General features: G+C 42.6%; 1 protein-coding gene across 3 annotated transcripts in view; it reads right to left on the reverse strand.

Moving 5' to 3' along the window:
• Positions 1 to 26,879, reverse strand: part of PRICKLE2 (prickle planar cell polarity protein 2) — a 451,504-nt gene that overhangs the window by 162,851 nt on the left and 261,774 nt on the right. The window contains exon 1 of one of the 3 annotated variants that reach the window (XM_077451951.1): positions 10,871 to 11,484. The exons of the other annotated variants lie outside the window; for them this stretch is intronic. The gene's annotated coding sequence lies outside the window, so the exon portion shown is untranslated. Of the gene's footprint in view, positions 1 to 10,870; positions 11,485 to 26,879 lie in introns of those variants that run through there. 3 annotated transcript variants of the gene reach the window in all.

Genomic DNA, 26,879 nt, shown 5'->3' on the forward strand with positions numbered 1-26,879 from the left:
TCTATAACCCAAACAAGAACCAGATGAATTTTGATTGTGTGGCTGTCCCTGCTTGGAACAAAGGTCCGGACAAGCTGTAAAACTTTATCTTGAATAGCAGTTACATATGACCATGCAAACACATTGAAGAACTTTAAAACCTTGGTACCCTCTGATAAATCATTTATCAGATCACATTCAGAGGTACATCTAAGATAAATAAAACTGAACTCCAGGCAGATATAACAGACACAAAGGGATGTAGTTCTGTATTTGTTAGTACATTAGTGCATATAATTTAACTCCTCAGAGCCTACCGGCCCTTTAAGGGGTTTAGAGAGGGGCGGGGCTTATGGTCATGTGACAGCCATGATTGGCTGACACATGATCAGAAAGCTCCTGATCACAAGTAGCGAACAAGAGCTTTATGTTAGCTACTGGTAACTGTGCTCTTGACACAGCTCTATTGGCGCTATTGCACGCAAATATGTGGACGCTCGGCGCCAAGCACTGGCCACTTAGAGGCACATATTTGCGCATGATTGGTGCCAAGAGGTTAAATATGAGTAATGTAAGTATCTGCAATAGAACTGGTATCAGCCTATAGGAATTCCCTGTGTAACAAAGCTCGGGCTAAGGGAGGGGAAATGATCAAAAGGGACGGCAATGATAAACTGCAGTCCTTTGTCTTTTTTCAAGCAAAACAGCACAGGGGTAATAATCCTGAAAAAGGCTGACCTGTGTCAGCCTCAACGGGCCTTACTGATAACCACCATAACAGAGGGGGAGGTAGCCTGTCTGGTTTGCTGCAGTGCCCAGGTGCTAACAAATAACATGCTGATAGTAGAAGAGAGCAGAGTGATAGGGAAATTACCTCATCAGCTTGATGTTTCTCCTTTCACAGTATAGTAACAGGCTGAGGGACCCATGTGTGTTACTTAAGGTGTTACTAAACCCACAACAGTAAAATCAGTCTGTATATGCAGTAAAGCATGCTTGTTATACTCACTGTGCAACCTAAGTGGTTAATTCTCTGCATTTTGTAAATAGGCTGTTTGATCCTGTCTTCTCTGATCCTCCATTTCTTCCACAGTCTCCAATCTATCTCTAGATAGAACAGATCATTCCGGCACTCTGCACATGCTCAGTTTGGTGTGTTTTCTTTTTTTCTTGGGAGGGTGCATGTGATCAGCACAGGGTCAATCAGCACTGTCCAGACAGAGGGTCAGGGGTACTACAGCCTCATAGGACAACCATGGGAAAATAAAAACTCCTCCTACAAGCTTTAACCAGTGCTCAGCTAGTCACTGATAGAAGTCACAAGACTGCTATATACTGCAGATGAGAAAAGGTATTTAGCAGTTTATATTTACTAAAATAATTGCATTTCCATGTTCTGTGTACTGTGGGAGATCAGATATAGTGAATGCAGGGTCCTGGGTTTAGTAAAACTTTAACTAATACATTGAAGAATCCCTTGCCTTGGGCTTTGTAGTGTGGAAGAGCTGTGAAAATTTTAGAACTGGATGGACAGAAATACTTTGGGAGGTAAAACAACACTCATATATGTATTTCCCCTGTGTTCTATGTCTACAGTTTAGCTTTAAAAGGTAACGCCAGTTTTATGGGGAAAAAAATAGCAAATAGAAAAAAATAATATAGCGTATAAAATTGTGACATAAGTCAGATTGTAATTGAATGTTATTAAAAATTACCTTTCCTTTTCAATCTGCAGCTCTGTAATTTTCTGTAAAGTGCATGCAATATGGCTACCTGGAGGTGTTCTGTACACAGAATGTGTACAATACCCCCCCCCCCCCCCCCGAAACACCATTTCCTGCTTGGGTCGATTGGCTGATGGATTTTCCAAGAAGTCTACACTAAGATACAGTCAGATTTTTGATATTCCCTCCAACAAAAATTTCATTTCTGGTAAGATACTCCCAATAGGAAATAATGTCTAAAGGGATGCAGACCATTCAACTATCCTCATTAGAGCCCTGCAAGTGCAGCAGCTGGTTGATAATTAAGGGCCCCTGTAGGACGTCAGATTGTGACGAAACGTACGTCGGGAGAAGTGATGTGCTGACATCATAGCAGTCCTGAGAGGACAGGTGTTCATAAGCAGGCCGGCTTTTTTATACAATGCTTCGTTTTAAAGCTTTCTATGCAAGTGTATTAAAATTATCAGTGCTTTACCTGATTTACACTATGGAGAGCCTTTTTTTATTATCTGATGTATGCTTATGAACAATGGAGAGATCGAGGTAACTGGTCCTGGCTTATATCCTGTTTGCAACATTTAAGCACTCTAATGTGAGCTGACATTTCCATGCTTCCAGGATAAAGGCCATGACTGGGTTGATAGCCACAAGCTTATACTGCTTGCCTTCTGGTAAGCTCACACTCTGGGGGTTATTTTACGAAAGGCAAATCCACTTTGCACTGCAAGTGCACTTGGAAGTGCAGTCACTCTAAGTCTAAGGGGTAGATCTGAAATGAGTGGAAGCTCTGCTGATTTTATCATCCAATCATGTGCAAGCTAAAATTCTCCATGCATGTCCCCCTTGGATCTGCAGCGACTTTACTTCCAAGTGCACTTGCAGTGCAAAGTGGATTTGCCTTTAGTAAATAACCCCCTCTGTGTGGTGGACTTGCACATGTCCGTTGTGGTGTCATTTGAGAGTTCTTCACTTATTTCAACTATCAAGTTATTTTATACTGTTTATTGGACTATGTTCAACATCATGATTTTATATGCGTTTTAAGTGTTTTTATTATTTCACTTATTCAGTTTTGTTAGTGCAGCTCCATTTTTTAATTTGATAATTAAAGTGGGAGTTCCGCCGTTTTTTTTTTAAAGCCAGCAGCTACAAATACTGCAGCTGCTGACTTTTAAAATAATGAAACTTACCCGTCCAGCGCGCCCGCGATGTCGGCACTCGAAGCCGATCTCTCGATGGTCTCTCGGGTGCTGCCGCCGCCATCTTGGGTATGGGAATCAGGAAGTGGAGCCTTGCGGCTTCATTTCCCGGTTCCCTACTGCGCATGCGCCAGTCGCGCTGCGCAATAAGGATGGTCCCCGCTGTCTCTGGGATCCGTGTGTTTCCCAGCAGGCAGCGGGGGACCTTGGGAAAGGGGTGTAGATTCTGCGGAAAGGGGCGTACCTTCTGCAGAATCTACACCGGAAGTGGGTGCAGATACCTGTACTGTACAGGTACCAGCACCCCCATCCCCCCTGAAAGGTGATAATTGTGGTGCCGGAGGGGGGGAGGGTTCCAATGAGCGGAAGCTCCACTTTAGGGTGGACCTCCGCTTTAAGAAACTGAATAGTGATTTCTTCAGAATAACAAAAGGTAGGAATCTGAAATAAAGTTTGTTAAAATCCTTGCAATGTACATAGATCACCCAGAATGCTTTTTTTTTTTTCTCAACAAAAGTGGAGTTATGCTTTAAGAAAACAATATGGTAGCAAATAAACAAAAACATAATAGAAAACAATAGCATACCATGCAGACCCACAAGCTCAAACCAATAAACCCGTATCAGGGAACTGAAATGTATTAATAAAATAAAAAACAGCATTCTAACTTGCTTGAAGGGATAGCATGTATGAAGGTAAAAGTAAAAAAAATATATATATATTTTACGGGTTACCCTATTCTTCTCATTGATTCAAAACAGACAGTTCCTTATGAAATGACCAAAGCTGTGTGCTTGAGATTCTCTGCAGGAGTTAGAACGAGTCACGTTAACATGGCTATGGCCTAGCGTTTACAGGTTATCTTTTGATCAGCAAATTGGTCCATGTAATTGTTCACATACTGGATGAAATAGTTCCCCTTTCATTGTTTTCCTTTAAAAATCCCTCAAACACATGGGAGACATTTCCTCTTGTAATGTACTCCTCTTAAATGGACTCCCCTCTGTTCTTCATCTTCCAGGAATTTTTGTCTCTTTTTTTTTTTTTTCTTCTTTAATCGTGTTATAGTTCCAAACGTTAAATGAGCCATTCATTTATTCTTGCATTCTTTATCCAAGTGTGGGTGGAATCTAGCATTACACGACCTCCATCATAAGTTCTTGTTTCGTAGCGAATGTCAAATTAAACAGGGATTTAGCCTTCATGGGTAATTGCAAAACCAACAGAAACAAGTTCAGTTTCGAAGATATATTAAGAAAACACACCACGGTGGTAGGACAATGTTTTTAGATTGTCAGAAATGTTACAGACTGGGTGACTAGGGTAAGATTCAGCTGCAGCTGAAAACGATGATATGTGCCAGCTGAAACTTGATGTTATTGGTCTAAATCAAGGGTTTTTAAAGTGGTTGTAAACCCCTCTGTGCAACTTGTACCTATAGGTAAGCCAATAATAAGTCTTACCTATAGCTACTGTAAATATCTCCTAAATGTGCACCGTTTTTGTTGTAGTGCGCCAATGATGTCATCGGCGCATGCGCTGTGCAGAAAGAGCCGTTTCTTCACTATCAAGTGCCGTGACTGATGCATGCACGGGAATGACATCACATGACTCTGGCCAGTCACAAAGCGGGAGTCCGTGGCCCCTGGAAGGAACAGGGGAAAAGATGGATGTGGCCACCAGCGGGGACATCACGGGCTTTGTTTGCAGGTAAGTGCCACATAATGGGCTAGTATGCGATGCATACCAGGCTATTATGCTTTTAGTTTGCAGCGTAAAAAAGAGGAAGTAAAACCCATCAGGGTTTACCCCCTCTTTAACTGGGAGAATCCATACCCCTTGATGGTATGGAAGCCAATTGATGGCATCATGGGACTAAATCTTATTGTACTATAAGGCTTGGTTCACACAGGGGCGGCACGACTTGCAGCGCGACTCACAGACGCGACCTGCAAACGACTTCAGCGGCGACTTGCAAAACGACTTCTGTATAGAAGTCAATGCAAGTCGCCTGAAGTCGCCCCAAAAGTAGTACAGGAACCTTTTTTCTAAGTCGGAGCATCTTGAGTCGCTCCTATTAGAACGGTTCCATTGTACAGAACGGAGCGCGACTTGTCAGGCGGCGAAGTCCCCTGGACAAGTCGCCCTTGTGTGAACCGAGCCCGACTCAAAAAGAAGAAATTGACTTAAAGCGGGAGTCCACCGGGACTCCGCGTTTTTTTTTTTAAAAGCCAGCAGCTACAAATACTGCAGCTGCTGACTTTTAAATAGTGACACTTACCTGTCCAGCGCGCCCGCGATGTCGGCACCCGAAGCCGATCGCTCGCTCGGCTGCCGGGTCCCGCCGCCATCTTGGGTATGGGAATCAGGAAATGGAGCCTTTCGGCTTCATTTCCCGGTTCCCTACTGCGCATGCGCGAGCCGCGCGGCGCAATCCGGACGGTCCCCGCTGCCTCTGGGAGCTGTGTGTTTCCCAGCAGGCAGCGGGGCACTTGCTGAAGGGGGCGGGCGCTTGCGGAACGGGGGCGTAACCTACGCCCGTTCCGCAGAGAGCTAGCCCGGAAGTGGGTGCAGTTACCTGGATTATCCAGGTAACTGCACCCCCCTCCCCCCTGAAAGGTGCCGATTGTGGCGCCGGAGGGGGGGGGGATTCCGATGAGCGGAGGTCCATTTTAGGGTGGACCTCCGCTTTAATGCAGTTGAATTACCAAAGGGAAATAACTGTTCACTTTGCAAGGGAAGCTGCAATTTAACGTGCGTCATCCAATCATGTGTAAGCTAAAAATATATTTATTTTTATTTTTCTTGCACATGATTGGGTTTTTTTGCAAAGTGAAATTTCAACACATTCACCAAACCCTAGGGAAAATTCCCTTGAAAAGTAAACATCCTATCAGCTTCCTGGTAAATAAACCCTGATGTGTCAGATGACCCATAAGAAATAATGTCAGTAACTGCAACTGAAGGCACTAATGCTGCCTACACATGATCGGAAATTTGGTCAGAAAAAACTTTGATGGTTTTCCCGACAGAATTCCGACGGGATTTCGCTCAAGCTGTCTTGCATACACATGGTCACACCAAATTCCGATCGCCAAGAACGCGGTGACGTACAACACGTACAACGGGACTAGAAAAAGGAAGTTCAATACCCAGTAGCCAATAGCTTCCATCTCGTAGTTGAATCTGAGCATGCGTGAGTTTTTGCGTGTCGGAATTGCATACACATGATCGGAATTTCCGAAACTTTTTCGGTCTGAAAAATTGAGAACCTGTTCTCAATCTTTTGCTGGCCGAAATTCAGCCAGCAAAATTCCAATGGCGCATACACACGGTCGCATTTTCTGACAAAAAGCTCTCATCTGTCTTTTGCTGGCTGAAATTCCAACCGTGTGTACAACAACAGCAGAGACAACAGCGGAGATCTTATTAATTAATTTGCTAGTTTGTGTATTTGTGATTTGCCTTATACATTTATTGTAGCTGTATTGTTTTAAGCTATCGATATGTAAAATAAAACTAAGCTGTTGACAACATTGGGCGTTCAAAAAAAGATTAAGAACTGCTGGTCTAAATAAATCACTATAGAAATTCTTATATTATCTTCTGAATCTTCCATTTTTGAAGTCTCCTGCAGTGAGGTTTCTGTACATTAGTCTTGAGATCCACCCATCTGCCATAGCCACCAAACGCCTACTTTCACAGCTGGACTCTAGAAGATCTGACAACCACAGTGCCCAGGGTGTATGAAACTATGGGGGTGCAAGTCAGTTGAGGGTACTAAAAAAAAAGCCTACATTATCGGTTTTGTGTTGACTTCGGATGGCCATAGCCATGATATGCAGTTTAGTAGTGCAGGCATTTTCAACCACTGTTGTTTTTTAAAATGGAAGCATGAAGATTCATTTCTGAATCCCTTGAGCATGCATGTTAAAGCTAGGAGATAGGGTGCTTACTGACACCATCTGTGTCAATCTCCTCTTGGGAAAAATCACACTGACTTTTTGGACTGCAGTGGGGTGCCACTGCGGCTTACACATATGTTTGCAAATGTGTGCAACTACACTCCCTGTTTTAAACTTTAACTGTTAGACAGGGTCAATTTGGTTTTGTTGCAGGCTAGCTGGTAAGTATGCTAGGAATTGGTTTGCTTTTGATGTGCGTTGCCCTTCAATGTGCTCCTTGCTGCAAAGGCTAGATATATGCTGGGGCGGTCGCCATTTTTGTACAGTTTGTGAATTGGTGCAGAGAAGCACTGGATACCTTCAGCTGCCATTGTGCCCTTGCTGGGTTTCTCACGCTTCCCTATACCTTTAAGAAGGAGCGGGCTCCCTCCAGGCAAACCTGCCCTTAATCTATCCACTGCTATATATGTGCTCGAATTGGGAAGATGCTCAAAATTATAGGGTTTGGACCACAGTAAACTGGGGTACATTGACATGGCCACTGAGGCTTATATATATGTTTGCAAATGTGTGCGACAAAATCCCTTGTTTTTAACATGAACTGATAGACAGGGTCTGTTTGGTTTTGTTGCAAGCTAGCCGGTAAGTGAGCTGGGAATATTTGTAAATTTTTTGATGTGCATTGCCCTTTCATGTGCTCTTTGCTGCAAAGGCTGTCCCCTCTTGGTGAGCCTAAAAAATAGTCCTGCATATAAAGACTCAATGCTGCCACAGTAAGGGCTTTTATAGCATTGTCAATTGAGTTTGCCTAGAACACCATGATTGTTTAAAGATGGCCCTACCCACAGACACAAGTACAGTTGTCAAATTCACTCATAATCCTCACCAATATAGTCCAAAATATCAAACAATCACTTCTGTCTGAGTATCTTTATTCTTTTAGTCATCTATAAATAAACTGATCTTCGTGGATAATGATCTAACTACTGAACATGGTATCATCTCTTAGGCCTCAACTCTGGTTCTGTAGAACAATGGGCAGACTTTTTGACCAACAAGGGTGCTTTGGTGGTGGTTGAGACAAGGCCAAGCCCAACCTTTGCAGGGACATTTGAATTTAACCTTAGAAGCCTATGACCTCTGCTCATGCATTTTTTTTTGATCATACACTCAGAAATTTCCCAAATTAGTTAAAGTTTTACTTTCAAATCTATCTCCAAGAAAAAAATATGTCCCCCTTTTTGAATGAGCAACCAATTCATCCCAGGAGATGATCAAGTATTTGGTAAATCTAGCAAAAACTGGATAACACACAAGGAAGGTAACCAAGGTTTTAAGTAGAGCTGAAAACTGTTATGTATGTATGTAATTTATACAGCTAACATATAGGGGTTTTGCCTACATTAATTATATATTGACTTAAGGTTAGGAATTTTCTGTAACCTTTTCCTTTTTGTTGACAAGAGGATCACAAGACGTGTATACCAACATGCAGCCCTGAATGTTGGCTACATCAGGGTGTTGTCCTCAGTACATTTTGATATGTTAAATTTTTGAAAGTAATGCAATTCTCCTTGTTAAGTTTTTTGCCTGTGGTTATAACACATCAATGAACTACACTGTGATCAAAACAGGCCCACTCGTAAGTATTGCCCCATCTGTACTTATGCAAAATTAAGGGAGGTAAATTAACTTCAGCTCATCTGAAATGATGGAACCAAATTGAATATTTCAGTCAAAAAACTTCTATTACACACATGGAGAGGTAGGGAAAAAGGTAATGCCAACTGTCATCCCAATTTAACACAGCTGTGTGAAAACCACCGCTTTGTCCACTGTGCACAATGAATTTCACGGATATCAAGGAGGGCAAATCAATAATTATGTTAATAGGCAGACTCCCCTTTCCGAAATAAACCGCAGTCACTTCATAGAAATGAGGCTCTCCCAACGGGAGTCAAAAAAGCCTTCAATTATGAAATAGAGGAAGCGTTTCAATCTATAACGGGATGATGAATGGGTCACATCGGTGTCTGAGCTCCCAAGTCAAATGGACATTAAAATAAATGGAATATGCTAAAGTGGACAGAGGGGGTCTCTGAGCAATGACAGCATCTGCTGTGAATAATTATCTGGTCATTATTCTGCCTGCTAAAGAATACGTTGGACCTAAGGGCTGGTTAGGATGCCAAGTGGCAAACAAAGACCGGCCAGATTAATATTTATACTGAAGAGAGTCACACATAGCTGCCATCATCAACAAATTTCCACACTGTACAAACAATGAATCAAGGCATAGTGGGACCCCATCGCTGGACCTAAATTGCTATTTAAAATGTAGTCACTGACAAATGATATAGCCCAGGTGCTTGCAAGTTGACAATAAATATAGAACATAATTAACATACAGGACATAAAAGAAAAATGACATTATATCCTTCAGATTGTAAGCTCTTTGTCACAAGGTCCTAGTTGCTATTGTTTCAGGGATTTTATAATGCCATGGTTTTAGCCACTGTATCTGCTCAGTGCTGCAGGGGACAAGACCACATCAATCAATAAAAATAACTACAGAATTAATTTATACAGGGTAATGTTTCACAGTGTAGCAGAACCATTCTCATCAGTTATTGCCCTTAGAGGAGCTTACAATCTAATATTAGGCTTTACTGCATTATTTATTAAAATTCATATATAGATCTATAATCCTTCCTAATCATCTCTTTAATCATCTTTTGGCTTTCTAGAATTTGACGTTTCTAAATTGATTTGTTGCTGAACTCTACATAGGTTATCTATGCATAAACTAGTACATCATTGCTATAGCAATGCAGAAGATACTGTAAAGTACTGTATATATACAGAATTTGTATTTAAAATCTCAGAGATCCTTTTAACTCTGTATTACTTAAGAGATAATGTACTGCATTGCTCTGATGTATAATACACCCCAACTGCGTAATGGAAAGAATAAGCTGTCTATATCTTGGGCATAAAACATTCCCTTTTCTAATGCTTCCAAATTTTTTTACAGCACCAAATTAGATAAATATATATAAAAAAAAAAAAAATCAACCCATCCCACAAAATACTGTCAAACCAGAACTTCAAACAGTATACAGTACACTCAATCACGGCATATTAATACGAAGAAAAAGTTAATTAATTTTGCATTTCAAATGCTGCTTAGTGCTACTACTACGTAACATGTCTATGAACGCAAACAAAAGCCGGATTCTCATTAATGTAGAATAAATAATATAAAATTCCCCAAACATATGAAAAATATTAAGTGGTTGATTTGTAATGAAAATCAGGAACTTATACAGAGACAAAAATGTTAAGGGTCGAAGCTCGAACTCTATGAATGGTCCTTGGGAATATGGGACAGCTGGGCTGGTAATGTGAATTAAACTATTCATACACCTATTTCAGAGTCTGAACATAGGCTGTACTGAGATATGATAGTGACAATAATCATCAACAATTTCCAGGGATATTCTATTGCTAAGATGTCTAAAGCCACCATAACAATGCTATCTCATAGGATCCTATACATTATCAAGACACTTGCATTCAATTTATATTTGCATTTTAAATGCTGATTTAGTAGATAATCCAGAATGCAGAAAAAGGTGTCCTATACTGCCGATGCTACTTACGTAAAAGAACTGAGTATAAGGAATTGCAGTCGGATGGGTCGTAGCTTGCAGAAAAAAATAAAAGTTCCATAACAAAAAATCAGCAAGACTTGCAGGAATCCTGTCCGGACTCCACAGCTGATGTCTTACATTATTTGGGGATTACTGGATGGAAAAATGTGGGAATGAGACAATATGATTCTAATTTAACACAAGAGGCGTCCCTGCTATTAAGGGATCGCTGACAAGCCGCACCGATTTCCAGGGACAAATCTCTAAAACCAGGGACTGTCCCTGCCAAGCAGAGCTGGCAATGGTGCAAGCTCGTACATCAGACATAATTATTGCACAGACTTACACATGGATTTTTCAAGTTTAAAAACAGACATAAAAAAAATAAAAAATGGTAAAATGATACATACCCAGAAGCACAGGCAATCCCCGGTTGGAGGAAATAGCTCCTAGCTCCTTGGAGACAGCTATTTACTGCGTCTTGCGCTCCTTTCCATGCTGCTGAGCACAGCACACTGTATGCAGCCTGCTAGCTGCTTGAGCTTTCCTGCTGCTCTACAGGCATTAGGGAGTCACGGGAGATCTCAAATGAGCAGCAGGGCTTTGTCAAAGCCCCTTAGAGGAGACCAACACATCAGGCAGGCTCTTGGCTGAAAGGAGAGCAGCAGTGCAAGCCATCAGCAGCCGGACAAGTGTGATTCTTGCCCTCTCTCCAGTCTTTCAGCAAAAAAGCCTTCTGCAACTGCAACCCCCCCCCCCCCTTTTTTTTTTTCCTTTCTTAGGGTAATTCCAGACAGAATCCAGCACACACACAGCTCAGGGCTCTCTTTCTTCTCTTCTTTAATGACCCTTGTGTAGCTGCAATGCTATGTCCAATTGGCTCTTGTAAAGGAAAGACTCCTCGGTGGTTGCCAGCAAGCTTGCTGTGTGCCAGAGTCAGTGGCGTTTGCTGAGCCTTCCCTGCTCCTGAATGCTAATGAGTGCAGTGATGTCAGAAGCAAAGCAGAGTCTGCTCTGGGACCCTTTCTATGGTCACTGGCTGACTCCTAACACTCATTTCCATATCAATCAAGCCTCCCTCTAACAAATTAATAACCTCACAGCAAGCTTAGCCCAAAACACAACCCTAGCCTGCGCCTGCGATGCAAACATCTGGCACGGCTGCGATAACTAAAACGCAATGATATGATGATGTGTTTTTTTTTTTTTCTTCTTTTTTTTTGGTGTTGACCAACCATGCACATACCTTTCATATTAAGTTACTGCTTTCTATCAAACATCTGTTTTCAATGTATTTTTTTATCTGCAGTAAATGGAGGTTATTTAAGGCAGCTTTTGTTTGCAAAGGAAGGAGGATACATATATGAAGTAGATCTAACGCCAAAAGTTGTTATCTTTTTGGATAGAGAAAGGCAGGATTTTTTTGCCATCTCTATCTCATTACGGAGATTTTCCTTCACCTCCTATCCGGTAGACCCAACAGGAAGTGGGAGGATATCTCTTCCAAAGCTGGCTGCAGTGCCGGGACACGGGCATTTAGAGCCCCTGGGGAACAGGCCAAATTGTCCCCACCCCCCCAAGATAAATGAGCATTATGGGGTTGATTTACTAAAGGTAAAAAGACTGTGCACTCTGCTGCCTTCCTTCATCCAATCATGTACAAGCAAAAATGCTGTTTTTTTTTATTTCCTTGCCCGTGATTGGGTACTCTATGTAAAGTGAAGCCTTACCTCATTTACTAAGATCTAACACAACTGCGCTTGCAGAGGGCAACTGCTCTTTGCAAAGTGCGCAGTCTATTTTCCTTTAGTAAATCAACTCCTATGCATGAGCAAAAATCCCCTCCCTCCCCAAAAACATAGAGCACTAACCTGCATGTTTACCCCCTAAGCATAAATTCTTCCTCCTCCCAGTACAAATTTGCCCCCTTACTGAAATCCCCATCCCAGCAAAAATCTTCGCCCTCCAGTTCAAATAATATCTTGCTTGATATGCTCTAGCACAATCACTCTCCTCCTAAAAACAAAAAAAACATTCCCCCTCCTAGCATACATCCTTTCTCCCCCACTCCAAATTCCCCCTCCCAGCACAAATTCCCCTCCTCCAATCCCTATCCTAGCACAAATCCACCCCCCCAGCACAAATACCCACTAGTCATTTCTACTAGCACAACTCCCACCACCATATCACCTTTTCTAGTACAAAGCACCTAAATTCCCCCTCCTAGCACAAATCCACTTACCCCATCCCAACACAAATCCCCCCCCCCCCCCCCAAAATCACTTCTCCTAGAACACCTCCCAAAATGTCCCCATCTAGAACATTTCTTACCCTCTGCCCCTGCCCCAAATCCCCCCAACACAAATCCCATACCGCCAATCTCTGCATGGTGTCCCCCACCTCACATGATACCACAGTGCCCAGGGCAGTCATTTCTCCTGCCCACCCCTTGTCCCTGCCCTGGCTGGTCATACACTGAGTGAACTTTGGACAGTTTTTAATGGACCACCCAAAATTTGATCAGTGGGTGGCTACAGTATGCCGGCACCACTTCATCAAACATCCTTCAATCGAAAAACTGAAGTAGTCGGGTGGAAAACTGTTGGGCAAACACCACCTGCATCCAATTTGTAAGTGCTGCAAAGGGAGATTCATCCACTCGCTGAAACAGAAGGAAAAATATATATCAGCTTTAGACAGTTGTCATGGAAACAAATGTCCCCACTGGAAGATTTTCACTATTGCGTTTCTGGTGGCAACTCAAATTTTTTGATTCGCCACAATTTTCATTCCCCTTGACATGGGTGATCTGGATATCTGGTATCTGGGCGATTTCTGTTGAATGGGATAAAATTTGTTCTGTGGGGGGGGGGGGTGGGGCGCCCTGCTGGCATCTTCCGGTTCAACAAAAGTTGATTCTTCAATTAAAGGAGCTGGACAGAAAACTACTGGCTAAACAGTGTCTGCATCCAATCGGATGTTGACACTGTTTGGGTATTCTGACAGCCGTAGGTGGCAACTATCAGTATGCAATAGCTGACATTCCAGATCTGTCCATCCATGCTATTTAGCAGGGACGGAAAAGTTGAGTGATTTCTCTCGTTCAGCTAGTAGGGCTGAAGGAGACAATTTTTAGTGTATGGCTTAGCTTCAGAGAGGGTGAATCTCCCTAACCGGGAGCAATAAAAACCTGACAGTTGTTCTAGCCCTTCGCCACTCTATCCAAGTCTAATAAAAAAAATGTATTACATGTTAAATAATTTTAAGTTTTAGCTACTTCTCATATCCCAGTTCAAAGTGCAACTTTGATATTTTATAATAACTAAATACCAATATAAAAAATGGAGCTACGACTTATTATGGGAAGTAACAGTGAATTGTAGTTTCAATCCCAGTGTTGTGAAAGCTGGTTTTAGGTAGTGTTGGGGGTTGGTTGTAGCGTAGGAAAAATAAATGACTGCGCCAGATCTATAGGGACAATGCAGGAGGGGATTACACGTCATTATGTGCACTGAACCTGAAAACTAGCATGCTGGGTCTCTGGAAAGACAGACAGCAGCACGGCACCCCTAGTGGCCCAGTTGTGATATAGCATGGCAGTGTAAGCAGATATAGCTTGGAAAACTCCACTGCTGCTCATAAAGTTGATATATATGGCAACTTAAGGTTACTATAAAAATGATCTTTCCATGTTTACTATTTTCCAAAACTGTGCAAAAAAATAAATATGTCAATTTGCATAAAAATTTATTTTCCTGTTGGTTCACTGCTTTTTTACATGAATCTAAGCACAGTGGAATTTCAGGCATCTCTGCAACAAGAGTTCCAACACTGATGGGACACTTTCAAAAAGTAATCAAGTGGAATTCTGCATAAAAAAAAAAAAAAAGGATTGGAAGCAAATTTGCTTTTTTTTTTATTATTGTAGAAGAGACATAATGGGGATGATTTACTTAAACCGGAGAGGGCAAAATCCAGTGCAGATTTGTGTAGAAACCAATCAACTTCCAGGTTTTTTTTGCCAAAGCTTAAAACAGTTGTATATCCGCTGACTTTTTCTTTTTTTTTTTTACAGACCTGTAAGGGAAAAGGCATAATGAGCTAGTATGCACAGCATACTAGCTCATTATGAAATACTTACCTTAGAACGAGGCCCTGACATCTCACCTGGTCCACGCCGAGGGAGCTGACATGTTCTCTCGGCGTGTCTTCCGGGTATCACAGCTCCGGCGCTGTGAGTGGCCGGAGCCACAATGCCGTCACTCAGGGTCCGGCGTCTGCCGGGCTTTCAGCCCAGAATCCCCTGTGCACATGCGCCGCAGCAATCAGCAGCTCATTGTGAGGGGAATATCTCCTAAACCTATTATAGGCTTACCTGTAGGTAAAAGTTCAAATTTTGACTATACAACCGCTTTAATTGAACGAGCTGAAGTTAGAAGCTGATTGGTTTCTATGCAGAGCTGCACCAGATTTTGTGCATTCCAGTATGTACAACCCCAATATGTCTCCTATGTAATACAACCTTCCATCTTGCAACCATTTTTAAGGTGGCCATATACACATGAAGATTTCCTTTATTCAGGTTACGAGCTAAAAAAAAAAAAAAAAAAAAAAAAATCAAACAGGATGGATGGATGCATCTTCCCTTTCAGCTATTGTAGTCTGACAGCTCTGGCTGCCAGAATACCCAAACAGTGATAGTTATATTAATAGCTTCAAAAGGTAGAAATCTGCAATAAAGTGGGATAAAATCTCAGCAAAGTAAATATTCACACCAAAATATTATCATATATTATATTATATTAAAAAACACTCCACTAAGCAACGTCTGCAAAAAAACAACAGCCACATAGTGTAATTCCAATGCAATTTTGGACAATTCAAACATAATTCCACTTTTGTTGAGAAAATAAGATTCCCCTCTGGGTGATCTATGTACATTGCAAGGAATATAACAACCTTTGTTGCAGATTCCTCCCTTTTGTTATTCTGAAGAAATCCCTGTATGCTCCTCTGTGCTAAGTAGGTGTAATGGGAGTGGTTTCATAATTATCAGTCAGCTGTGCACCTGCACAGCACTAATGAGGAAATCTGCTAGGCCTGCATCCCTTTAGACGTGTTCCTACAAGGACTATCTCACCAAAAATGCCATTTTTGTTGCAGGGGATGCCTGAAATCTGACTTGTTTCTTAGGCAGACTTCTGGGAAAAATGTTGAGTCAATCACACAAGCAGGAAATTATGTTTCTGGGGAGTGGTCAGCACACATTCTGTGTACAGAACAACTCCGGGTAGCCATGTTGCATTGCATTTACAGAAAATGACAGCGGCTGCAGATTGAAAAGGAAAGGTCATTTTTAATAAAATTCAATTACAATATGACTTGTGTTGCAATTGTATACGTTATATTATTTTTTCTTTATTTGCTATTTCAGAGGCGCCACTGCTGTGCCTCAGCCAATCAGGAGAGGGAGTATTGGATGGCCGAGGCATTTGTTCTCATCGCTGGATCGAGAAGGGGCTTAGGTAATAGCCCTTTCACACTGTGCCGCCTAGGGCGTCAGTGGCAAAGTGGTGCTATTTTTAGCGCTGCTTTACCGACGCTATTCGGCCACTAGCAGGGCAGTTTTAACTTTTAACCCACTGCTAGCGGCCAAAAAGGGGTTAAATCCGCCCGCAAAAATGCTGCCGGAGCAGCGTTTTGCCGGCGGTGTCACAGCGCTGCCCCATTGATTTCAGGCTTTCACACTGGAGTGAATGGAGCTGCTTTTTTCAGGCACTATTTTTAGCGCTGTAGCGCCTGAAAAACGCTGGCAGTGTGAAAGGGGTCTAAGTATTAGGGGAGCTGCTGCACACTGAAGGTTTTTTAATGTCAATGCATAGAATGCATTAAGATAAAAAATAAACTTCTGCCTTTACAACCACTTTAAGGGAAGAAAAAAAAACGTGTAAAACGGGCGTTTTTTAGCTGCAGTGTGCGTGAGGCCTTAGCAACCCCCATTTTCACAAACGGAGATAAAAATATTAGTGGGCTATATTTAGATATCTAATCATCGGAGCTTCATGCAAACTTTTTACAGAAATAACTTCCTGTCTGAAAGTACACAATAGCTTATCTCTACAGGGGTTGCCATGAGAGAATGAAAAGTATTATTAGTTTTATTCATACGTAAAAAAATTGGACATGACCCCCACCCCTTTTAGCAGACCAGCGGGCGTCTGGAGTCTGGGATCCCTGCTGATGTGATGTCGTCTTCCCTGCTGATTTGGATCAGTTGCAGGAAAATGACACATGTGAGTACGCCCGTGCTGTCATTACATGTGCACATGTTGGCTAATTTGTTATTAAGTCAGCCCTATGAGTGAAATTACATTTTGGTGGATATAAATCACCTTCAGCACATCTATATGCATAGTATTCTGGATTATAGCCAAGTGTATTGTTTAGCTTCTGTTTTGCAGATACTGGGACGGGTCATGCAAGCGGTCTTGGACATTTATTTTTTCTGTGCTAGGTAGGATCACAGGCTCTGCAGGCTTCTGCAAAAGATCAATAACAAGTGTGGTGTCTACTTTAGGCCCCTTTCACACTGATGTTTTTTTCTGGCGTTTTTACCATGCAAGAAAAAACGCATTAAAAAGGTTTCCCTTTAAATCATATGGGACTCTTCGCACCACTGTGCTGTGGGTGCGGTGCGTTATGAAAAGTGCTGCATCTTTGGTGTGGTTTTCAAAACTGCACCAAAAAAATGCAGCTCGCCATTGAAATGAAAAGAAAATGCGACAAAAATGCATCTAAAAAACCACACCAATAGTGCATCGATTTTTCGCGTTTTTGCGTTTTGCGAGTCACAATTGCAGGCAACCAGAAAACACACCAGAAATGTGGCAAAAGCGCATATGCGTTTTTACCTCAATTTTGCTACAGAGCAGCGTAAAAGCAGCCTTATTTTCTGACCTGAATAGTGTGCAGAGTGCGACACCACACAGCAGCCAATCAGAACTGGAATCTGAGCGCTTGCTATGGATTACTATATGCTGCACACATTACCGATTTATCGACTAAGGCCGTTTTTTTACATTCATCCAGTGGTTTGAAAGAAGAAACTGACCCAATACCCCTATCCACACATTAGAGGTGGTTGAGGCAATCCTCCCTGCTGTGTAGAGCTGCACAATTAATCGTAAAAAAATCGTGATCTCAATTCAACCCCCCCTGATGGTCTCTATTGCAGAGAGTGACGATTCTTTCATATAACAAGTGGAGAGACTTATCTGCTCACTCAACTGTCAACAGAAAACATCCGGGCAGTCTGCCAAGTTTTTAAAATGAAACATTGTAACTCTTCCTTCTTAGATCAAAGGGAAACTTCTGTGTGTAAAGAAAAAAATCCAGGCAGTCTGCAAGGTTTTTAAACCATGATGTGTAAATGCAGGAAGTTTAACCACTTAAAGTCTAAATCTTTTTCTGACACTTGTTTCTTAAGTTAAAATCAATATTTTTTGCTAGAAAATTACTTAGAACCACCAAACATTATATATATATTTTAGCAGAGACCCTAGGGAATAAAATGTCAATTGCTGCAATATTTTATGTCACGCTGTATTTGCCCAGCGGTCTTTCAAACGCAATTTTTGGGGAAAAATACTTAAATGAATAATGTGTTTTAATGTGAAAGATGATGTTACGCCGCGAGAATCCTGAGAGAATCGTGAGTTATCTTCTAAGCAAAAAAATTGTGCTTCTCATTTTAGCCCGAATCATGCAGCTCTACTGCTGTGTCTTTGTATTCTGACCCTCTCACCACTAGAATATACCGATCAGCATTGCAGGCTATATGTGTGTATATACAGTATCTCACAAGAGTGAGTACACCCCTCTAGGGTGGATTTGATTTAAATCAAGTTGATTTTAATCACGATTTAAATCATGAATAAATAAAAAAATATATAAATCACTAGTAAAAAGGCTTGATTTAAATAAACTCAATTTGAATCATAACTTTTAACCACTTGCTTACTGGGCACTTAAACCCCCCTCAGTCCCAGACCAATTTTCAGCTTTCAGCGCTGATGCACTTTGAATGACAATTGCGCGGGCATACAACACTGTACCCAAATTAAATTTTTATCATTTTTTTCCCACAAATAGAGCTTTCTTTTGGTGGTATTTAGTTACAGCTCGGAGTTTTATTTTTTGCTAAACAAACAAAAAAAGATGCAAAAAAAAAAAAAAAATCATGTTTTAATAGTTTGTTATAAAATTTTGCAAACGGGTCATTTTTCTCCTTCATTGAAGTGCGCTGATAAGGCGGCACTGATAGGCTGCATTGGTGGGCACTGATGGGCTGCATTGGTGGGCACTGATAGGCTGCATTGGTGGGCACTGATAGGCTGCACTGGTGGGCACTGATAGGCATAGTTAAGGCGGCACTAATAGGCACAGATAAGGCGGCACTGATGGGCACAGATAAGGCGGCACTGATGGGCAAAGATGGGCACCGATAAGATGGCACGGATGGGTGGCACGGATAAGTGGCACGGATGGGTGGCACGGATGGGCACTGATAGGTACCACAGATAGATGGGACTGATGGGCACTGATAGGTGGCACTGATAGGTGGCTCTGATAGGTGGCACTGCTGGGCACTGATGGGCGGCACTGCTGGGCGGCACTGGGGTGCAGCACCTTTGAGGCAGATTGGGTGGCACTGTGGGTGGCACTGTGGGGTGGCACTGTGGGGTGGCACTGTGGGTGGCACTATGGGCACAGACGGGGGGCACTTACTTTTACTTTTAGTTAAACTTCAGGATGGCACTGCGAGAGGCAGGTGGGCACTGGCAGGTGGCATGTGGTGCCTTGCATTGCTGGCCGTGATCGGGACTGATGATCGGGACCGATTACCGGCTCCGTTCTATCACATGATCAGCTGTCATTGGCTGACAGCTGATCACGTGATAAGGGGTCAGGATCGACCCCTTACACGGATCGGTGATCAGGCGAGTCTCACGGACTCGCCGATCACAGAGCGCGCCGCGCGCGCCCCTCAGGGGGCGCGCAGGCCGCTCGTAACCGGGACGACGTCAATAGACGTAGTCCCGGAAATCTAGGTCCGCGCTAATGCCGTCATTCGGCAATAGCGCGGTACCCAAGTGGTTAAAGAGCAACTGTCATTTCTGTCCTGTACTGGCTCCTCCTCCGACCCGCTGTTGACTCACCGACAGTCTCATTGACTATAATGGGACAGCTGGTGATGTGGCAGTGACACAACAAGGTGAGGGTCGTGGCGGCAGCAGGTGAGTTGATGCCCGCTAACAGGTGCTGCCATGATGAAATGACAGGTGCTCTTTAAATGTAAGGACTTATTCTTGCTGGTAGTTAGAATCTTTACCCGCTTGACCAGACCAATTTTCAGCTTTTGGTGCTGTCACACTTTGAATGACAATTACTCAGTCATGCAACACTGTACCCATATGAAATGTTTGTCCTTTTTTTCACACAAATAGAGCTTTCTTTTGGTGGTTAATCACCACTGGGTTTTTTATTTTTTGCGCTATAAATCAAAAAAGACAGAAAATTTGGTAAAAAACAAATAAATATTTGTTTCTGATAAAATGTATTGGCGAGTATTTGCAGAGTATTGGACAGTATTGACAGAGTATTGGACAGTATTGACAGAGTATTGGACAGTATTGACAGAGTATTGCACAGTATTGACAGAGTATTGCACAGTGTTGCAGAGTATTGGCAGAGTATTGCACAGTATTAGCAGAGCATTGCACAGTATTGGCAGAATATCGGCAGAGTATTGCACAGTATTAGCAGAGAATTGCACAGTATTTACAGAGTATTGCACAGTGTTGCAGAGTATTGGCAGAGTATTGCACAGTATTAGCAGAGCATTGCACAGTATTGGCAGAGTATTGCACAGTGATGCAGAGTATTGGCAGAGTATTGCACAGTATTAGCAGAGCATTGCACAGTATTGGCAGAGTATCGGCAGAGTATTGCACAGTATTAGCAGAGAATTGCACAGTATTTACAGAGTATTGCACAGTGTTGCAGAGTATCGGCAGAGTATTGCACAGTATTAGCAGAGAATTGCACAGTATTTACAGAGTATTGCACAGTGTTGCAGAGTATTGGCAGAGTATTGCACAGTATTAGCAGAGCATTGCACAGTATTGGCAGAGTATTGCACAGTGATGCAGAGTATTGGCAGAGTATTGCACAGTATTAGCAGAGCATTGCACAGTATTGGCAGAGTATTGCACAGTGATGCAGAGTACGGGCAGAGTATTGTCACTGAGCAGTGCTGTGGACACTATACATCCAGCCCACAGCGCTGCTGCCCTCTCTCCCCCTCTCCCTTCTCACTGTACCAATCGGTACAGAGAGGGGAGGGAGGAACCGCCGTCATGACGTGACGCCGGATTGTTTACAAGTGATCGCTCCGTCACGGATGTTTCCGGGTGCGCACCCCAGGGGGCACGTGGGAGCAAGATTCTGTGAGGAAGTCCCACGGACGTCCACCCAGAATAAGCTGACCGCGCTGTAGCTGTCTTTCGACTATGGCCGGTCAGCATGTGGTTAATATTTTCAAACAAGTTTTGCTTTTTAGAATAATAAGCTGTCAGGTTAGTAAAACTGTGATATCAGAACTGATTCAATCATACAGTTTGTTGTGTACATAGATTTGCAAAACAATGAGATAAAGGAATATTACTGAACTTTGTTTTATCTCATGGTTACTGTAAAATTGTGTGAAAGCATCAATGCAGTGCATTTTATCTCAGCTTGAAGAGCTTGGATTCATTCAATGAGTTTACCATAAATGTAAACATTGCAGAATATACAGCCTCATGCTACATAACTAAGCTCCATTTCATGCTGAATAAACTAAATTATTAATGTATCTTAAATAGAAAACTATCTTTAGATTTTTACTCCAACAGCATTTTAATAAACCAAATTTGATAACAATCTAAAAAATCTGATTTATAAAAAAAAAAAAAAACAGATTTTTTTGATTATTATTTTTTTTAAATAATTGATTTTCATCAACCCTGGAGAGAATTCAATAAATTCCCCCATCCAATGTGGATAGAGGAATCTCCCCTGTAGGCTACTGTACTCTGACTTCCTACTCCCACTGTTGCATTAGGCTGCATCTGATTGGCTGCATTTACTATTCAGGTGACACTTTGACTCAACTCCTATTTTCGAATCAAAGTCTGTCCAGCCAATTGATTCCAAACAGGCCACACAATAGAGCTCAAATTTCTGCTCAAAATTCGAGCCGTGTAGAATCCTTATGCCATGTACACACGACTGGACTTTTTGACAGCAAAGGTCCGGCGGAACGGGTCCGTCTGACAATTCGATCTTGTGTGGGCTCCATCGGACCTTTGCTTGCCAAAAATCCGGCAGACTTCAGAAATAGAACATGTTTAAAATTTTCCCACCGGAACTCCGCCGGACCAAGAAATCCATTTGTGTGTATGCTAGTCCGACGGACAAAAACCGACGCTAGGGCAGCTATTGGCTATGAACTTCCTTATTTTAGTCATACGTCATCATGTTCGAATACGTCGGACTTTGGTGTGATTGTGTGTGGCCAAGTCCGTTCATTCGGAAAGTCCGTCAGAACTCAGCCGAAAGTCAGTCGGAAAGACCGTCGGACCTAGTCCCTCGAAAAGTCCGGTTGTGTATACGCGACATTAGACATCTCCGTACCTTAAAGCGGAGTTGCACCCAAAAATTGCCCCCTTACATGCTACATTTGGCATGTAATTGTTTTTGGGGGGGGGGATTTGTTAGGAGGGGGAATTCCTGTCCCACTTCCTCCTTCCGCCCAGGGACCGCCAAGGTGACTCCTCCTTTCGCCGTAGCCGGTTCCTCCCTCTAGGCGATCTCCTGGGACATGTGACAGGTCCCAGGAGATCGCCTGTCCACTCTGGGAGTTCAGAGCGACTCACTACACTTTTTGTAGCTGTTGACTTTTAATAAACATAAAAAGCCTGGAACCCCACTTTAAATTGGATTCTATGTTTTGCATTCCATGTTCTTTTTAAAATGAAACTCAACACAGGACAAAAATAACCACAATGTTACATAATGATAATTAGGTTATGTCCACTAGGTATTCCTTTACTACTAATGTGAACTCCATATTTGTCTCTTTTAAAATTCTATTTCCATCACTTGGGTCAATTTTATTTTACTTTATCATTTTAAACAGTTGTTTTATATCTCTTTTTTACTATTTATATACAATCTTCGTTTTACACATAAACATCTATTACGTGGTAAAAGATTCCCAGAGCACTATGGAATAGCTAAAGAAAAAGCACAATAGGTGCTGCCTGTCTTTATGCACTGCTTTGTCTTACTTAAATTTCAGACTGAGCCACCCAATAAACCTACCTCCCAACTTTCTGAGATGAGAATGAGGGACACTTATTAGCAAAAATATGTAGACAAAGGACACACCCCGTGCCATGTCTCCTTAAAGGAGAATTGTACAAAAAAAATGATTGGTTAAACCCACAAGTGCTTTTTTTTAACCACTACTATTCATTGATACTGGCTTTTGGAATATACAAATGCAGCCATTTAGAAGTTGGACTTTTTGATAGATGAGTAGTGCATTTTATATACAACTATATAGACCAAAATGAGTAGGAAAGAAGGACATTGCTCAGAATAAGGGACAGCTCCTTGAAATCAGGAACAGTTGGGAGCTATGAATAAAGAATTTGTAATTTAATGGTGTTTGTAAATTGCAGTTTGAGCTATTGATCTTTGTAAAAAGCTTGTCTTTTCATTAAAGAAGCTGGCCTGCAAATTGTGTATATATACACACACACACATTATATATATATATACACACACACACACACACACACACACACACACACACACACACACACACACACACACTGTATATAGAACATATGCATAAACTAGAAACTATTATGCATTCTTTAGAATGCAGCAGACATCCATCACTAGGTTCCTTAGTCCGATGCCGGCTGAAGACACCATCTGTACAGTTTATATGCCCTCCCAGTGTTAAGATTTCCTTCCAGAGCTTGTCAATTGGCATCTGAATAGTTTTTCATTTGGGTTTCCCTCCCAGCCATGGGTTGCCCCAAACAACAAAGAGATAGGTTGGATCACAGCAAGGGGCCTCCAATACAAAATGAATCCTGAAACGGGAGACTTTGCTGGATGATGTGCCCAGTTCATGTATACTTACTGTATATATCTTTGTATAATAAGAAAAACGCCCACCTTGTGCAAAATGGGGTTGTCCTCCATGTTACTACACAAGGGTCAGATTCCAGTAACAGCTATATTCCACTGTAAATGCTTAGCTTCCATGGACCAGGCTGCCCATGGACTTTAATGGGCAGATGGGCATGCACAATCCAATTGCCCTAAAACAGCAAATACTCTGATCACTACAGAAAGCTCCATAACCGTACAGATTTATATCAATGCAGATAGGAGGGGGAAAGATGTGTGCGACAATAGGGGGGGGGGGGGGACGACAATAATAGCTACTGTGGGAGGATGTCCAATCAAACCTATGTTTCCCCAGGAGTTGACTGCCCGCCACCACAGACATGACATTGTCGCCCTATTTAGATGGCATTACATGAACATAATTTTGCAAAACAATATGCGTTACACAAGCATCTTCTGAACAATCGGCTGGTCTTGCCTTTTTCAGCTTATAAGTCTTTTAGAAGAGGCAGCATTTCAATAGAATGTATTTCGGTCACATATGTGAACGTTCACCTATCAATATTTGATCAGCGCTGTGAAGATGAGACGTGAAGACCCAGAACCAAAGCAGCAGTGAGAACTCTGGGAAGCAATTAGAGGAAGTCTCTGATCTTCACAGTAGAAGAGGCCAGGGCCATATGATGCAGGGAAGGTGTACAGGAGGAATAGGCGGAAATATTTCCAGAAATGGATTTAAAGAGCAATTCCAGGCAAGGCGTAATGCCAATCAGTGAACTACGCAGTGGCTTAGTGGTAAGCACTTTGGGCTTGCAGCACGGGGGTACGTGGTTTAAGTCTTGTCTGAACACTATCTGCATGAAGCTTGTGTGTTCTCCCTGTATTTGGGTGGGGTTCCTCCGACTGCTCATGCTGGTAGGCTCCTATCTATAGTTGTCCCTAGTATATTATTCTACTGAACATACCCTAGATGGCTACACTTTAACAGCAGATGAAGCACTTTGAGTCCCAAGGGGAAAAGTTGCTATATACCGTATTTATCGACGTATAACACGCACTCCAAGTTTAAGAGGGAATTTTAAGGAAAACAACTTTTAGGAGGGAAATTTAAGGAAAAAAAACATTTAAATGCCCATCAATGCAGCCTTATCAGTGTCCATCTGAAGCCTTGTCAGTGTCATTTGCAGCCTTGTCATGCAGCCTGTCCATCATTGCAGCCTTGTCATGCAGCCTGTCCATCATTGCAGCCTTGTCATGCAGCCTGTCCATCATTGCAGCCTTGTCATGCAGCCTGTCCATCATTGCAGCCTTGTCATTGCAGCCTTGTCATGCAGCCTGTCTGTCATGCAGCCTGTCCGTCATTGCAGCCTCGTCATGCAGCCTGTCCATCATTGCAGCCTTGTCATGCAGCCTGTCCATCATTGCAGCCTTGTCATGCAGCCTGTCCATCATTGCAGCCTTGTCATGCAGCCTGTCCATCATTGCAGCCTTGTCATTGCAGCCTTGTCATGCAGCCTGTCTGTCATGCAGCCTGTCCGTCATTGCAGCCTCGTCATGCAGCCTGTCCGTCATTGCAGCCACGTCATGCAGCCTGTCCGTCATTGCAGCCTCGTGCATCATTGTCCCCTCAGTGATGTCAGCTTTTATTTTTAAAAATGGCTTTCGGCCGCCTTCGGCCGTACTCGGTGGCTCTTGGCCGCACTCGGCGGCTTTCGGCCCTTCTCGGCGGTTTTCGGTCGTCGCAAAGGGCCGAAGGCGGCCGAAAGCCGCCGAGAAGGGCCGAAAGCCGCGAGAAGGGCCGAAGGCGGCTGAAAGCTGCCCAGAGCCCAAAAATCGATCAGAAATCGCGGAGGATCGGCGTATAACACACACCCGCGATTTTCCCCTGATTTTAAAGGGAAAAAAGTGCATGTTATACGCCGATAAATACAGTAAATGAATAATTATATTCAGCAAACACTGCAACTGAAGTCAGAAACTCCCCTACATTTACCTTAAAGCCCGACACGCACAACTGTCCTGTGTTCCACGGACTGGAAATTAGCAAACCAGAAGTGACGTAAGAGGCTCCCCCAATGTGTTTCATCACAGTGATGTCATCTGATGACACGACCGTGATGAAACTCGTTGGGCGGAGCTTCTTATGTCACTTATGGTTTGCTCATTTCTGGTCCGTGGAACACAGGAGTATCCCAGACACAGAGTTAATGTTTCCTAGTTTGTGTTAAACGATGACGTACAGCACGTACGACGGGACTAGAAAAAGGAAGTTCAATAGACACTAGCCAATAGCTTCCTTCTCGTACTTGCTTCAGAGCATGCGTCATTCTTAGCCCGCCGGACTAGCACACTGATGAACAAAATTGTCCGCTGAAAGCCAAGTCCGGTGGACAAATTTTGAGTCAAAACTACTTTCTAAGTCCGCCGGACTTTGCGATGAAAAAGTCTGCTGGAGCCCACACATGATTGAATTGTCCGGCGGACCTAGTCCACCAGACAATTTGACCATGTGTACGTGGCATTAGTGGAACTTAGCACTATGAGGCGGTGAGGCTAAATGCTGTCTTGTGTGGAAGTTGAGGTCACATATACACCACGGGCCTAAGATCCAAGGGGCTCCAAGGGTACTTGTATACACCAAGGGTTCCATACGTCAGCACTGTTGTTACCTTTGAAATGTTTTAGGCCCATTCAGGTTCACTTCAGGGCAGTACTATACATAATTGGGAAGCTAAAATACCATTTTGTCTAAGTGATGCCTTTAGGTAGCCTGGAAATATTCCATCACATTGTGTGATACTATCAAGCGTGTCAGTTCATGAGCTCCTCATGTCCCATATTGTATAGTGGTATTATGAAACATGAAATTTACCACAATTCTGCTGAATTATTCATCAGATTCAATAATGTTTAGTGCTCCATTCATTTATTATAAAGCTGACTGTGACGATATAAAGGACTGGGTTTATTTGACATTTTGTGAACATTTACAGTCCGTAAAGAGGACCTTCCTACTCTATAGACCTGCCAATAATGGAGGGAAATAAACAATCATATTATATCCTAAAACATTTATTTATGCGTACTTTACTTACTTATTTTTGCCCTGCTTCTGGGTCCAAATTTCAGTGGCGCCATTGTAAAAGTGTCTGTGATGCTGCGCATGCG

Source organism: Lithobates pipiens, unplaced genomic scaffold (genome assembly GCF_037356315.1).
Source record: "Lithobates pipiens isolate NorthernLeopardFrog02 unplaced genomic scaffold, aLitPip1_a1.2 Scaffold_23, whole genome shotgun sequence".
Classification (NCBI taxonomy): domain Eukaryota; kingdom Metazoa; phylum Chordata; class Amphibia; order Anura; family Ranidae; genus Lithobates; species Lithobates pipiens.